General features: G+C 43.9%; 1 protein-coding gene across 4 annotated transcripts in view; it reads left to right on the top strand.

Moving 5' to 3' along the window:
* The window catches only part of IL13RA2 (interleukin 13 receptor subunit alpha 2), a 774,005-nt gene that overhangs the window by 564,123 nt on the left and 194,562 nt on the right, over positions 1 to 15,320 (top strand). The gene's annotated exons all lie outside the window — the stretch shown is intronic.

The raw sequence follows: 15,320 nt of genomic DNA, 5'->3' as shown, positions 1-15,320 counted from the left end.
GTTCCCTCCGGGATCTGGACATAGCCGGAAAGATTACCCTGATGCTGCACCCACTGGAACTTCAGGTAATACTGCAGAGCCCACATGTGTCACCTGGCATGATCCACCAGCAGGGTGCAGGAGGCCATGAGTCCCAGCAGCCTCAGGGTCATTCTCACTGAAATCCGGGATAGAGGCAGAAACATCTGTATCATAGCCCGGACTCGCTGCTCAGGAGGATAAGCTCAAATATGTCGAGAACAGCTTAGATGAAAGGGGGCATTGGAGAGGGTGTCGGTTGATTTCAGGCATGTTTATAGTAAACCCCTGTGAGTGCAGGAGGTCTGCCATAGTCTTGAGGTGTGAGACGACAGACTGGGGTGAGCCCGCCTTCAACAGCCAGTCGTCGAGATAGGGGAAGACTGGAAACCCCTGATCTACGCAAATGAGCTGCGACCACCGCCATCACGTTCATGAACACCCGAGGGGCACTGATAAGGCCGAAGGGGAGCATGCTGAACTGAAAATGCTTGTGGCCTAACATGAACCGTAGATAGCGTTGGTGGGCTGACAGGACAGCAATATGGAAATAGGCATCCTGCATGTCCAAAGTCACCATCCAGTCTCCAAGGTCGAGAGCAGAGAGGACCTGAGCCAATGTAATCATTTTGAACTTCTCCTTCCAGAGGAAGTGGTTGAGGGCCCTTAGGTCTAGAATAGGACCCAGGCCTTTGTCCTTTTTGGGCACCAGATAGTAGCAGGAATAGCAACCAGGACCTACTTCTGACGCAGGGACCCTTTCGATAGCTCCCTTGGCCAAGAGAGCAAAAACTTCCTGACAGAGTAGCGCCAAATGATCCACTGACATGCGATCAAAAGACTGTGGCTTGGAGGGAGGGGCAGTCTTGAAAGGGAGGGAGTAGCCCCCTTGGACTATTTGCAAAATCCACCTGTCTGACGTGACGGATTGCCCATGGGGGAGGTGATGGCGAATCCAGCCACGTACTGGCCGTTGATGGCCCTGAAGGGTCAGACTACAAGGGTTTGGAGGCTGCTGCAGGGGGGAAAGGGTGGAGTGGGCCGCCAGCTGGCTCCCAGACCCGCGAGGTCACTGGGTAACACAGAGGCTAGGCAGCTTCCGTGAACTGGTGGCTAGACTGGGTTGAACATGGGGGGTGCCCCTTCCATAGCCACGAAAGGGGCGAAAAGCAGACTAGGGTGGATGGGAAGATGCAGCGAGGCCCAAGGATCTGGCTGTAGCCTGAGAATCCTTAAACCGCTCCAGTGCTGAGTCTGCGTTGTCACCAAAATGGCAACGGCCATGTAAGGGCATGTCCAGCAAAGGTGACTGCACATCTCCTGAAAAACCATACGTCCTCAGCCAGGCATAGTGCCTAAGGCCTACTGATGTGGTAACTGTTTTCCCTAGTGAGTTGGTGGTATCCAGTCCACATCGAATCTTGAATTTAGCTGCATCTCTTCCAGCTTCCACTGCTTGGGAGAGAATGTCCGGCGCCTCCCCTGAGCATTGAGGCAGCACTTGCATGACTGTCTCCCAGATAGTATGTGAGTATTGGCCCAAGAGGCATGCAGTATTCATGGACCGCAGTGGCAAGCTGGAGGAAGAGAACATGCTCTTCCCAAGATGAGCCAGCTTCTTGGATTCCCTGTCTGGGGGACAAAAGGGTATGCGCCCTTGGAAGATAAAGCTTGGACCACCAAGCTCTCGGGGGAAGGGTATTGGGTGAGGAAAACTGGGTCGCCCGGAGCTGGGCAGTGGCGACAGGCAATCGCCCGTTCCAATAGAGCCCCTGTGCTAGGCGTGGACCAGGTGCCCAGAAGAACATCAGTGAGGGCTTTGTTGAAGGGCAGAAGGGGTTCAGAGGAGGTTGCCACAGTCTGAAGCACCTCTATCAGGAGATTAGTCCTGACTGCCACTTAAGGTAGCTCCAGGCCCAAGGCCTCAGCTGCCCTTGGCACCACCACAGTGTAGGACACTCCCTCCTCCGTAGCCACGGTAGGGTGAGAAAGCATGCCAAGGTCTGGGGAAGTGTCCAGACCACTGGCGTCACCCAGCTCCATTCTCCAGTCCGGCTTTTCATGCTAGTCTGCTGAAGGGTCCAGCAACCCCTCCGAGTCCTCATCACCACTATCTGGTCAATAGGGAACACCAGGGATGAACAAGGGAACAAAAGGCTTTGACGTCGACCGATGTTGATCCGGGTCCATGTAGGGGGTGAGGATGGGGGTGGCGCCGACCAGGAACATGGCCGGCACGGGAAGCTTCATTGTCTGGATCCACGCTGAGGAAGGTTGAGTAAGATCGACCGGCGTTGATCCGGATCCAGGATCGGATCTCCGGGGGCCCTTCGGCACCGGGGCTGAAGCTGTCATATTGAAGGTCCAGGACCCCTGACCGACTCCGTGGGACTTGAAGGCGTGCCGGCGGAGTCGGGCTGCCCAAAAATATGATGGAGGGCTTCACAAAATGTATGAAGTTGGACAAGGGTTCTCCGGCTCCTGGAAACGGGAGGAAGTGCGGAGTCATCCAAGAATCAGGCACCGGAGATGGAGCTTTAGACCGACGATGCTCCTTGTACCACATAGTGTCAGCCGACCGACGGGGAGAAGGCGAAGAGCACCTGTGCTTCTTCTCCTTTTTCTTTGACTTACTGGTAGACCTCGAGGACGTAGAGTGGGATGAGGTGTGGTGGCTCCGCGAGCGGTCTCAAGACCTTCTTCTCGAACAAGACTAGGAACAGGAACAATGCTGGATCAACCGCTTGGCCTCTAATAACTTTCAGGACCGCTCCAGACACCAAAGGCACATGAGGTGTAGATCGGTCACAGACATCAGTTTGTGGCAGGAACTGCAAGGCTTGAACCCAGTCTGGCTTTGGGACATCCCTCGATGATGGTGTAGCCATCAGATAGTTCAAGATAACTGTCAAAGAAGATGCACAATTCTTTCAAGGTGAACACTGACTTTGATATCTGTAGAACAGTCTGAACAACCTCTTCGAAGTTTTGCATCGATGAAATCTTGACCATTTGCATTTGTGACATAAAGTCCACAACAACAGCAGGAGCTGCGGGGGCCTTCGGTACACTCCTGCAAGAGGATGTGATGGTTACTCAGGAATTTGAGTGGTCAATGTTGGGGGTTTAGAGAGGGTTTGTCTGGACAAAGCCCTCATGTGTGGGGTGTTGAGGCCAGGCTTGAACAATATATGACATCAATGGGTTTCCCTCAGTGCTCACTGCTTTTTGTCTAGCAGAGATGTGGTGTGGAACCGGGTGCTTTCTGTTTTTTTGAAGCAGTGTTTTCGATATTGACAATTCTCATGCAAAAATGCTTCCAGGTAAAGTGCCTATAAGAAGCTCTCCCTCTAACTATCTTGCAATCAAATTGATCACTTACCATTTCTGCCTTCCATTATACACATCTCTCTCCACTTAGAGCTTTAATGCAAAAAAACAAGCTCCATGTTCTCATCATCATCGAAAATGGATCCATCACTCACGGCTTCAACTTTGCCGCCACACACGGCTACTTTGTTTCCTAGTAATCCAATGCCGTCCCAGTGTGATTTCTGTTCTGTGCATGTCACCCCTCCCCCTTGTTTTATTTTGCTCCCCAAACATTTGTTTACACAATAATATTGCGTACGCTTTGAGCAGGAGGAGAGCGTGGTGCAGGTGAGCAGCCACAGGAAATTATGGTGGAAGTTCGCCTGGAGAGCCCCGGCAACCCCTGCTCTTCTTGACACATGGGTCCGCTGTGGGGCACTTCTCTGCTATGCAATGCCCCAAGATGTGTGATGATGGCTCAGAAACTCAGCCAGGCGGAGGTGCTGGACTTCATGTGCCGGGCCGGGGGGAAGGCTACCAACGCAACACTGCTCAGACATTTCAAGTGCTTCCTGCGTGACCTTGTGTTGCTCCGGGAGGCACAGCCCTTGCACAATGCACACGGGATGCGTGACTCGGCGGACTCCGGGGCAGTGCCGGAGAACAGCGTCTGCACCGACATGAGCCTCGTTCCCGCTGCCCTCGCCGCCGAGGAGCTGGTGCGGCTCAGATAACGGGTCCGGGGCAATGGTGTCCTTCATCAGAAGGACAGTGAGCTTTGGGTAGATGGGTTATGGAGATGGCTACCCAAAGGTGGATAGAGCATCGGCGTCCGCTAGTGAGTGACCACATAGATATACAAATACATACATACAGGTATGTGCACCCCCTTCCTCTCCCCGACTGCTGCACGCAGCATTATACACTCCTGCCAGACTATTGTGTCAGCCACTAGTAGTCACTCACATGTCCTGTACCATGAGGTATTTGAAGACGCTGCTCTCCCCTGTCCAGGCAGAGCCCCTTTGCCTCCCCATTAACCAGCTGTCACTCCTGTTTCCAGCCGTATTGTGCGCATTCCTGCTGTGGCCCTTCGGAACAATCATCCTGTCCAATGCTTTCATTAAAGTTCAGCAGGAGGCAAGGGCTGAGATAAGACTGGAGTTCACACTATGCCAGTATTTTCTTTCTTTTTGAAGTTCAAAAAGATTTTATTATATAAGAATACAAGGTGTCACAATATAGTTTATTTCAATAAATGCAAGTCATACAAAAGAAAAAGCTACATTGTAATTAATGAATCAGGCTTAAGGATAGAATTGAAAGTAATAAAACCTCAAAAACAATCATGTACAATTTTTAATAAATCAAACATTTGGAACAATTAGGGGATTTCACGGGGGTTTCGAGACTTCTTGTTTAATTGGATGTAATTGAAAATAACTACTAGCACAAACATCTAAATAAATTGTGACGGGTGACCATAAATCTAACCTTTTCAAAGCCATGTGAATAGGATAAACAAACCAAGGGGACTATTAGGATGGCGGGCTCAAGTGCAGGGGTCCCGAAATGTGTATTAGGATGCGCCCGCCACAGTGGCGGGTGCAATCCTCATTTTAACATTGTGGCGGGCGGTGCTCACTGCACCGCCCGCCACAATCTTAAAATCAAATGCACGCATTTGCATACATGAAGCGGCAGGCACCCCGCGGCGCCTGCTGCTTGGTATATGCAAATGCGGGGGTACCACAGGTACCCCCCCATTGCACCACACACCTCGGCCATCACCAGGGGGACCCGCAGGGGGCCCCCAAACCAAAGACCGCCTGCCTTTCCGTGGCAGCATTGCCGCCACGGAAAGGCTTGACAAAATGCCCATTGTAATATGGCTGGCGGTGTCTAACAGACACCGCCACCATATTAATCATATTCCGCCCCGGCCGCAAGGCGACCGGGGCGGAAAACAGGTGGGCGGTGTTCTTCACCGCCGCGGTCCCCCCCGCCATCCTAATATGGCGGGGGGGAATTGGGCAATGGATGTCGGGCGGATTGGCTCCGCCAGGCCGGCGGTGGCTACTGCCAGCCTGGCGGAGGCAATCCGCCCGACATCATAATGGGCCCCCAAGTGTCTAACCTGTGATTATGGCAAACAGCATACCACCATGCCCTGTAAGAAATTTTAGAGAAATCTTTCCAATTTGCTGTGATTTGCTGAAATGCAACTCCGGGTAATAAATCCACAATTGTAACATTAAGCATAACAGTCTCCCAACAGGGTGACAAACTTCCTAGAAAAACATGTAGGAGAAAAAGAATGTAGTATTGAAGATCAAATTGATTTGAGACCATACTTGTTTCCAAACGTTATATACAATAGGACAAGAAAATAATATGTGGAATAAATCAGCTTTTGGAGACGAGCATGACCATTATATATCAGGTACTAGTAGTATAAGTTTTGCTTAAAGCATTTGGCCACAACAGGAGCCTCTTATAAACATAAAATAACGTTTGTGTTGTGTTTGCAGCTCTGGAGGTCTTACGAATCTTGAACCAAATCTTATTTCATAGAGTCATTGGCCAAGATATTTCAAAGTCTCGTTCCCAAGCCTCTTCTGTTTTGGATTTCTTCTGAACCTTTTCAAACCTATGTAGAAAGTTATATATTGTGGAAGCTTTGGGTGTTGCTTTTAACAGAGTTTGTAATTGTGATGATGAGTTTGGAATGAAGGAAACATTAAACAACGCTGTCCATCTTGTGCATTTATCTATCACAGCTTTATTGAGTAGAAGGTATTTGTGAATGAATGAAGCAGGTAAGTTGTATGAATGACTAAGTGAAGAAAAAGATAAAAAGTCTGAGTTCGAGAAAAGCTGATGAATCCAAATTAGACCTCTCTGGTGCCAGGTTTTCCAATAAAACGGTTTACTTCGAATAAGCAGGTTTTTATTGTGCCATATTGTGGAGTTGAGGAAGGAATCAGTAGTGTTATGAGGAGATGAGAATGAGGGCAATAGAAGCTTGGAGGTCATTTTAATAATGGGAGTAGATAGGGCTTGTGGTTTACGTGAGAAAGAAAGGTATTCATCAACGGAGAAGGGGGATAAAAAAAGACGTTTAATTGTGGTCCATAAAGGACAGCTTTCGTTTGGATCACGTAACCAGAGGCTTGACGTAGAAGGAATGTTTTTTGGTATGTTGGAAAGTCGGGAAAGTTGACTCCCCCATGAGTTTTGGGACGAATTAATCTAAGTATGGACATTCGGGGTTTCTCATTATTCCAAAGGAAGGAAGAGATAATATAATTCATTTTTCTAAATAATTTAGTTGGGATAAGAACTGGGATATTGGAAATAGTATATATAATTATGGGTGATAACATCATCTTTATAGTATCCAACATCCCCACCATGATAGGTAGAGAGGGTGCCATTTGGTAGCCAGATCAGAGATCTTTTGTATACAATTATTCATGCATAATGTTACTGTATCCGAAATTGAAGAGGTGACATGTAGACCTAAATACTTGACATGATTAGAACTCCAAGTAAAATTAGAAGCACTAAAATCAGGTTTAAAAGTGTACTTTGTTAAAGGTAAAATCTCGCATTTGTCATTGTTTAATTTATAACCAGATATGTTGCAGTAAGCTTGTACTTCTGTTAAGAAGGCTGGAATTGAATCATTCGGTTGTGAGATAAAAAGCAAAATATCATCTGCGTAAGCTGCAAGTTTAATATGGGAATACGATGCTTGGAAGCCATGTAAATTTGGATTCTGACGTAATTTAGAAAGAAATGGTTCCAAAGCCAAATTAAAGAGGAAAGGGGAAAGAGGGCATCCTTGACGCACACCTCTACCTAAATCAAAAAATGGAGATATCAATCCGTTAGCACAAACAGCTGCTCTAGGATTAGAATAGAGAAGAGAAATCAGGGAAATAAAATTGGGACCAAATCCAAACCATTTGAGTGTATAAAAAAGATATTTCCACTCAACTTTATCAAACGCCTTCTCAGCATCCAACACTATTGCAGCTAGGGATTCTTTAGTACGTGAGGATTTTGACAAGATGTTAAACGGAAGTCGTGTATTATCCGTCATGTAACGACCTTTAACAAATCCAGATTGTTCTGTTCCTAAAAGGTCTGGTAAATAGGAATCCAGTCGTAAGGTTAATGCCTTTGAAAAGATCGTGTAATCGATATTTACCAGAGATATGGACCTATAGTTCTTACAATGTTTTTAGTCTTTACTTTCTTTAGGGATTATGCAGATATGAGCATCTGAGAAAGAACCAGAGGAGCATCCTAACGTGCTGAGAAATGTATTAAAGAGTGCAATTTACGCATAAAAGTTTGTAAAAGTGTAAATAAAATCCGACAGTGAAATCATCAGGTCCTGGTGCTTTATCATGTTTAAGAGATTGAAGGGCGGTTAATAACTCTTACTGTGTTGAATCTGATTCTAATGAGGATAAATCTGGAGGATTGTTTTGAGGTTTCTGAATGTTAGAGAAAAAATGTGATAAGGAATAGTCAGTAGGTTGTGTTTGAGAAGCATATAAAGTTTTGTAGAAGAGAGAAAATTCATTCAAAAAGCCACCATCCTTAAACTTTAGGTTCATATGTGCATCATATATAGATTCAATGTTCAATGCATTATGCTTAACTTTCAAATAATTAGCCAAAATTTTCCCAGCTTTATTCTTCCCACCATAGAATTTAGCACTAGATTTTAACAAACATAGTGAGGCATCCTCCGTGTATTTTTTATTAAATTGCATTTTGGCATTAATAAGGGCTGTTAGACAATCTTTTGAGTGTGAGGTATAAAAAGAATGCTCCAGTCTCTTAATGTCTTGAAGGAGATCTATAGTTTGTTTACGGGCATATTTTCATTTCTTTGCAACAAAGATTAGGATTAAATCTCTTGCTGAAGCTTTGAATGCATCCCAGAGATTAGAAATAGGTATGGATTCAGTTTGATTCATCATGTAAAATTCATCAAAAAACGTGGTAAAGGAGGCAGTGAATTTTGGGTCTAATAGAAGGGCGTTATTAAAACGCCATCTTCTGGGACCTGTAATTTTAGGTAGGATGTCAAGGCCAACTGAAACTGGAGCGTGATCTGATAACAGAATAGGACCAATTTCCGCATGGGTGAGAGTTTGCGATATATTATGGGAAACAAAAATATAGTCAATCATTGATTGAGAATGATGAGATGGGGAATAAAAAGTAAATTCTCTGGTGGTTGGATTGCAAACTTGCCAGGCATCAAGGAGCTTATGTTGATTACCGGCGTGTAGAAAAGATTTGTGAGGCTCCAGCCAGATGAAGTTATCTTCTATGCAATGAGAAATTTGCTTGGCGAGTGTGGACCAGAAGGAGGGTTCACCACATGTGGGGGCATAGACATTTAAAAGAGAGACTGGAACACCCTTTAAAGATAATTTAACATTCAACCATCTACCACAAGCGTCAGACTCTTGAGATAAGAGTGAAAGCAAAAGGGATTTACGTCATAGTATCATTACTCCATTATGTTTGCCGTCTCCTGGGGAAAAGAAAACCTCCCCTACCCAGCCCTTTTTTAACTTGGATGATTCGATCATCTCTGTAAGGTGAGTTTCTTGTAGAAAAGCAATATCAGCATTTAGTTTGGCTAAGTGAGTCAAGACTTGTTGTCTTTTAATGGGAGAGTTCAAGCCCCTAATGTTCCAAGTAATCAAATTTAATGACATATATTAATAAAAATATGATGACATATAATTGTTGAACAAAAGCCCAATTCAATCATAGAACAAAAAAGAATTTGAGAAAAAAGTTAAATAAGGAAAGAGTCAGTCTTAAAATAAAAAAGGATGTAAGAATCATATAGCAGGAACCAGGGAAGAAGCTGGTGACCAAGAAATGAACAAATTATATTAACTACATAAAAGGTCAATATTATAATTGAGAAAAAACTAATCTAACGAAGTGACAGAAGATAGACATGCAATGATGAATATAAGGAGAACATAGAAAAAATAACAACAGAGAAAAATATTGAAGACACCAAGAAAGCAAGTGAATGCAAATTGTGGTGAAGATTGGGGGAAGAAGGGAATTGCAACACAGAGAACAAGAGACAAAACAAGAAACATACCTACAAAGGGGAAATATGGAGGGGAGGGAGGTGAGACCACATGGACAGATGGAACATCGGAGTGTAGGCACACAGGAAACCAGGGGAAGACCATGCCATGCGAAAGAAGGATCTGTGGAAGCAGAGAATAACAATTAGGAAGGTAAATAATAAGGGATATCGTATACCAGAAAAAAACAGTGAAAATACGCTTACAAGACAAATTTGAATACAATACAAAATAGTTCTGTGTTTAAACCAACAAGTATCCATTCTGATGTAAATAGTTTTACCAGTAGGATACAGAATTTGTACAGAACTTTGAAAGTAATTTCCTAACGTTAAGTAATAATATACCATTAAGTGTTAAATGACGATGAAGGAGTGGAAGAGTCCATGGTCACTGGCTTACAAGACTTTATGAAGCTCTGTAGTCTCATTGGAGTTTCATACATAGTTGTTCTATTATTGTAGGTAACCTTAAAGAGACAAGGATGCAAAAGTCCATAACGAGCTCCTAATGACCGAAGATCAGATCTCATATTGAGAAAAGCTTTGTGCCTCTTAGTGGTTGCTTTGGCATAATCCTGTGCAAAAATTAAAGTAGAACCAGACCATGTGATATTTTGGATGGCTTTGGCCGCTGATAAGACGTTTAACAAGTCTGTGTACTCCAAGAAATATAAGATCACTCCTCTTGGTCGTTGTGAAGATGAAGCGTTGGAAGGAATGTAACCCAATCTATGTGGTCGTTGAATATTAAGTACAGTACCATCTGGCATGTGAAGTAGCTTAGGAAGGATGGACTTAAAAAAGGTGAGAGCATCTGATCCTTCAAGTCCTTCTGCCAGGCCGTAAATCCGATTTTGATTTTCAAGGTCCTCGACTTGTTGGAGCACAGAGACTTGGGAGTGGAGTTGTGAGACGCCAGCAAATGAGTCCTTAAGAGATGAGACACTTTGCTCGATTACTGAGACTCTCGTGTCTAGTTGGGACCGATTATCTGTGACGATTTGCAATTTAACATTGGTCTCTTCCATGAAAGGTCGAAGAGGTCTAATTTCTCCCAACAGGAGCTCAATAGATACCGGTGAGACTGATTTTGGCGGAGAAGTGGGATCCTTTTTTAAGCGTTTTGTGACAGATTTTCCTGAGGTTATAGAGGAAGGATCCATTGTAGGCTTCAAATACTGCGACAAAGATAACAAAGAGTCCTCAAGTTTAGAAAGTTCTGTGAAGACTTTAGAATTTTTAATAAAAGATTGCTTCCCTTTGGTAATGTGGAGGAGGATGTCCTAGTTCTGCCCATTAAGCATTTCCAAAACCAAAAACATGAAAAAACGTTGAAGGAAATGGTTGTCAGGATATGACAGGAGAGTAAACTGAACTGAATAACTGTGACTTCCTTCAAACAGTTAATAAAAAAGTAAATAGTGCTCAAAACTTGCGGTGAAAAAATGCTTAAATGGGCTAATGCAGTGGTTCCCAAAGTTTTGGTTCCTGAGGACCCCCATTGAATCAGCACTGGAAGCCGGGGACCCCCTAGCAATCTGTATAGTTTAAATTTTAAACAGTAATCCGAAAAAAATAAACACAGGTTTGAATACAAAACAAATAGTCGAATTACTAAGGATTTTAGTATTTTATATTGAAAGAATCTGCAAAAAACAAAAAAACTTTATTGAGAAGGTTGGTGCTGCATCTCCATGACTAACTTTTAAATGGTTGGTTTTATTTCACACAACGAGGCTCCTGCTCCTGCCAGGGCCAGTCTGGAAACCCAAAGCAGCCCTGGCAAATATTTTCAGACCAGTCCCCACAGGGTGCACACCAAGTGCAGTGAGTGAGTCGAACCACTACAAAGGGGACTTTGGGAGATTCTCCCCCCAAGACAATTTAGGAAACAATAGTGCATTCTACAACAAATTTGTCATTATATATTGAATTGTATTAGCTTTAAAAGAATAGTAAATGATGACTTTACTATGCACCAGGATACGATAATCTTTGTTCGGGTTCTTCAGTGATTCCCTTTTTATCACACTCCAACAGTGCCTCTCGTCTCTCCATAGTCCCTCTGTCACATGTATTTCATTTGTTTTATAGCATCTCTCATACCATTGTAGGATGTCAGCACTTTACAACACACACACATATAGTGTAGTAAATAAATAATTAATTACCGGTACTATTTTTGAATATATTAACAATAACAGATAGCTCAATAAATAAGAGGCAGGATCCGATGTATCCGAGTTGAACAGGCTTTATTCAGGCAAAAGGGAAGGGACTGGATCGGGACAGCCTGAAATAAAATGGAGAGGCAGCTGCACCATTTCATTAACAGTGCAGTGTAAATATAGTAAGACATTTCAATTACATTACATACAGTAGGCGTAACTAGTGACAAGCGTAAGATAAGAACACATGGGCGTGAAAAGAAGGCGTGCACAGGGCGTGCACGTAGACATGTGATGAGAACGTCACAGAAGTGTCATGAATGGGCGGAAACATGGAGGGGGCTACCTGAGTAGCTGGGACCTTTAACCTAGTGGTGCGCGCAAACGGGCAATGACGTGTTACCAGGGAGAACTGGGGGCTCTGACTTCTGCACTAGAAGAGGAGACTAAAGTCTGCGGTGTCAGGACGACATGTACCTATAGCATATCTGGTATCTGGTGTTTGGAGTACATGTTGATAGAATCTAAAAGTTATCAGGGCAAAGGCTACTTGACACTAAGGCTGGTGCATGCATATATTCTCCATGTATTGCGTGTGCTATGAATCTTCTATGAATATTAATACGGTAACTCTCTTGCATGGAGACAGAAAGACTAGACTATAGCTGAAACTGTTTAATGCGGTTCAGTAGCTTAGGAATGTGAAGACGAAAGCTGGACTGATAACTAGAAGCATAACATACTCTTGGCAGACAGGCAGGCAGAGCCAGGCCGGGCACCGCGCTACTTGGCAGGAAGTAAGTGAAGGGTCAGGGATGCAGGTGGGGGCTGTATCGCTCCTCGGAGTGGGTTCAGGAGACTGGTGCTTGAATCTGGTGTCCGGGCCCTTTTGAGGCCTAGAAACGGGGACAATGCGGTGAATTAACGTGCACACTGTAAAACGTGGCAACATAGGCCTAATACTCGCAGGTACGTACTTTCTGTTTGGCTGCTGCTCGTAAATACTTGTTGAACCAGAGGTTCTGGATGCTGTCTAACATGGCTTTTTCTCCTAAGTGTGCTGGACTATGTGCGGTGTTGATAATGACTTGAACCATAGAGTCGGGGAGAAACCATGTGGCTTTTCCCTTCGTCAACCATCCTTGATCTGTCTGGACCCCTCCTTGTTCAGACCATTTCTTGATTTCATCGGAAGTAGCATGTAACTGTATATCTATTATATCGAATGCTACACCTCCCCAAGGGAGGCGTAGGGAGGTGCAGCAAGAAGAAATGTATTCATTTCTCCTCGTTGTTTAGGAAGATGAAATCCCTCTAGTGATTGTTTATGTGCAGAAAGGGAATCCTACCTGAACATAAACAATCTCCCCACAACGCAGGCATCCTTGCACCATGGTTCAAGGGTGCCTGTGCTGGCGCATGGCAGCAGTTTGTGCACCAGCGCAGGGAGAGCACTGAGATGCAACATACTATGGTAAATATGTTGCATCCCTGTGCTTTGAAAGTGACTAAGTGCAGCACAGCCAAATGGCTTGCAACACTCACTGAGTCACGTTCCTTGTAAATCTGCCCCATAGAGACAATGAATCATACATGTAATATCATGAGGCAAAGGTGACTGCTAGTTGTAGGATTCACATCATTCATACTGGTAGGCATAACACAGTGTTTAGCATTGACTTTACCAATGAAACTTTATTTCCATTCAAATAAACCTTTTTAGCAGCATCAGGATAATGAAAGACTGGGAAGAAACTTAAGTTGCTATCTTGTACCATGCAGTTTGCAAACATCTTTTTGATGCCAGTTTATATGTCCCTGTGCTAGATCACAATTGTCACTTATAAACTGCACAGTAACTAAAGAATATCTGTGTCAAAAGCAGTAACCCATTGACCTATGCAGATCAAACACAGTTAAAAAAATAAATATAGGCACACTTTCTTTGCAAGAGGCATATTAACCCTCTGTGCTACATTAAATAAGTCAAGCTGCCACTGGATAAAACTCATCTCTCTCCAGCAGGAACATTAATCACTGGTGTTATCTTGGTCTTGACACTTTTATTGTTGCTCGAAAACTTCTAATTATACTTGGAACATTTGCAGTGCTTTTCAAACTGCTGCCTGCGGACCCCCTGGGAATGTGTCACGGACCCCTAGGGGTCCGCGGACCACAGTTTGGGAAACACTGGGCTAATGTATTAAAAGTGGTCTAGCTTGCAGGACAGCATGAAAGCACAATGGTGTTTGATGTGCTTCATTGAAATAGGGACCACAAAATGGCTGGCAAAATCATTTTTGTCAAGCTGACAGGAATGTGTGCACAAAATAGGGCATGAAGGCATAGGCAGAGGAGACAGGTTAAAGAGAGATTAAATTAGCCCATATATATGCCTTTTGAAGTGAAAATACAGCAAATATTCAAATTAGGCTGCATTGTTTTCTGAGCTCCGCATGCGGCGAAAAAAAGAAAATGGCGGCCGGTTCGGAGCTACGATGCATGAGACATGAGAGCAGCTGTGAAATAATTATTTCAGCGTGCGCACACGAATGGTTTGGTGCGCATCGCTGCATGCATACCTTCCGATGTCTTCAGGCTATAAAATGCTTTTTGGGGTTTGCTGTAAACGTGGTTTCGCCAAGGTGGGCCTGGAGCCTTTTACGGACGCCGCCATGATCCTCAGGCGCCAAGCCACACCCCCTCCCAGTATTTTCTTTCTAATCTGCATTTTGTTCACAAGGCCTTAAAAGCACCGTTAGTACATCAAAGCCTGATGGTCTGTCTGTGCGCACTTCTACCCAGAGTGTTCTCCAAAAGTGTTCAGTTTCCTGCTATGACTCTCCACCTCTTTTATTCAGTCAGGCCAACGTTTCTCAGATGAAAGTTTTTGTCATGTCATGTCATGTGTTAGATATGTCTTGTTTTTATAGTTTTGACAATTTCCGATCAATGATTCTGCGTCCACGTGCAATAGTGTATGTGTTCAGCATGAGCTGAACCGAGCTTTGTGTGCGTTCGTGAAAGGAAGATACCGTCTCCGAAATGGTAACACATTAGGAGTTTTTTTCACTTAAGAAAAGTCAATGGAACAGGTTATTAATTTTTAATCAAGAAACAGTTGCATGTGGGATCGGTTCCCCACACCCCATTCTTAAATGGTATTGTCTACATTTCGACATTTATGCCAAACCACATGTTTAAACATTGGGGTATAGCCTTTTTTACATGCATATTATTTTGACTAAAATATTCGCCTAGAAATGCCTCTAACAATGGAAGAAGAAAGTTAGTCGCCTGAGTTTTTGCATAGAAAATTAGAAAGTATATTGTGATGCATTATAGTCGAAATGTACTGGTGATAGTTTAATTAAGTTGTAAATAAACACACCCTAAAACGTGTTTGTAAAACACGTGACCGTTGTACTGTTCCCCGACTTTAAGTCATTCATTCATTGATCTGTATTTCGGCCCAGTCTGGCCATAAAAGACACATAAAATCAACAGCACATTACACAGTGGGTTCAAAAGTGCATACATGATATGCTGTTGGGGAGCTGGAATACAATACAATTCATCAAGTTTAGTGTTGATTCATGAATTTAAAAAGGCACGTAAAATATAAAATTTTGTTAAAATACAAGATAAAAAAACTTTTTAGGTGGCACCATAGAGAA

This window comes from Lissotriton helveticus, chromosome 4_1 (assembly GCF_964261635.1).
Source record: "Lissotriton helveticus chromosome 4_1, aLisHel1.1, whole genome shotgun sequence".
Classification (NCBI taxonomy): Eukaryota; Metazoa; Chordata; class Amphibia; order Caudata; family Salamandridae; genus Lissotriton; species Lissotriton helveticus.
Note: the sequence above shows the minus strand (reverse complement) of the source record. Positions and strands in the feature narration are given on the sequence as shown.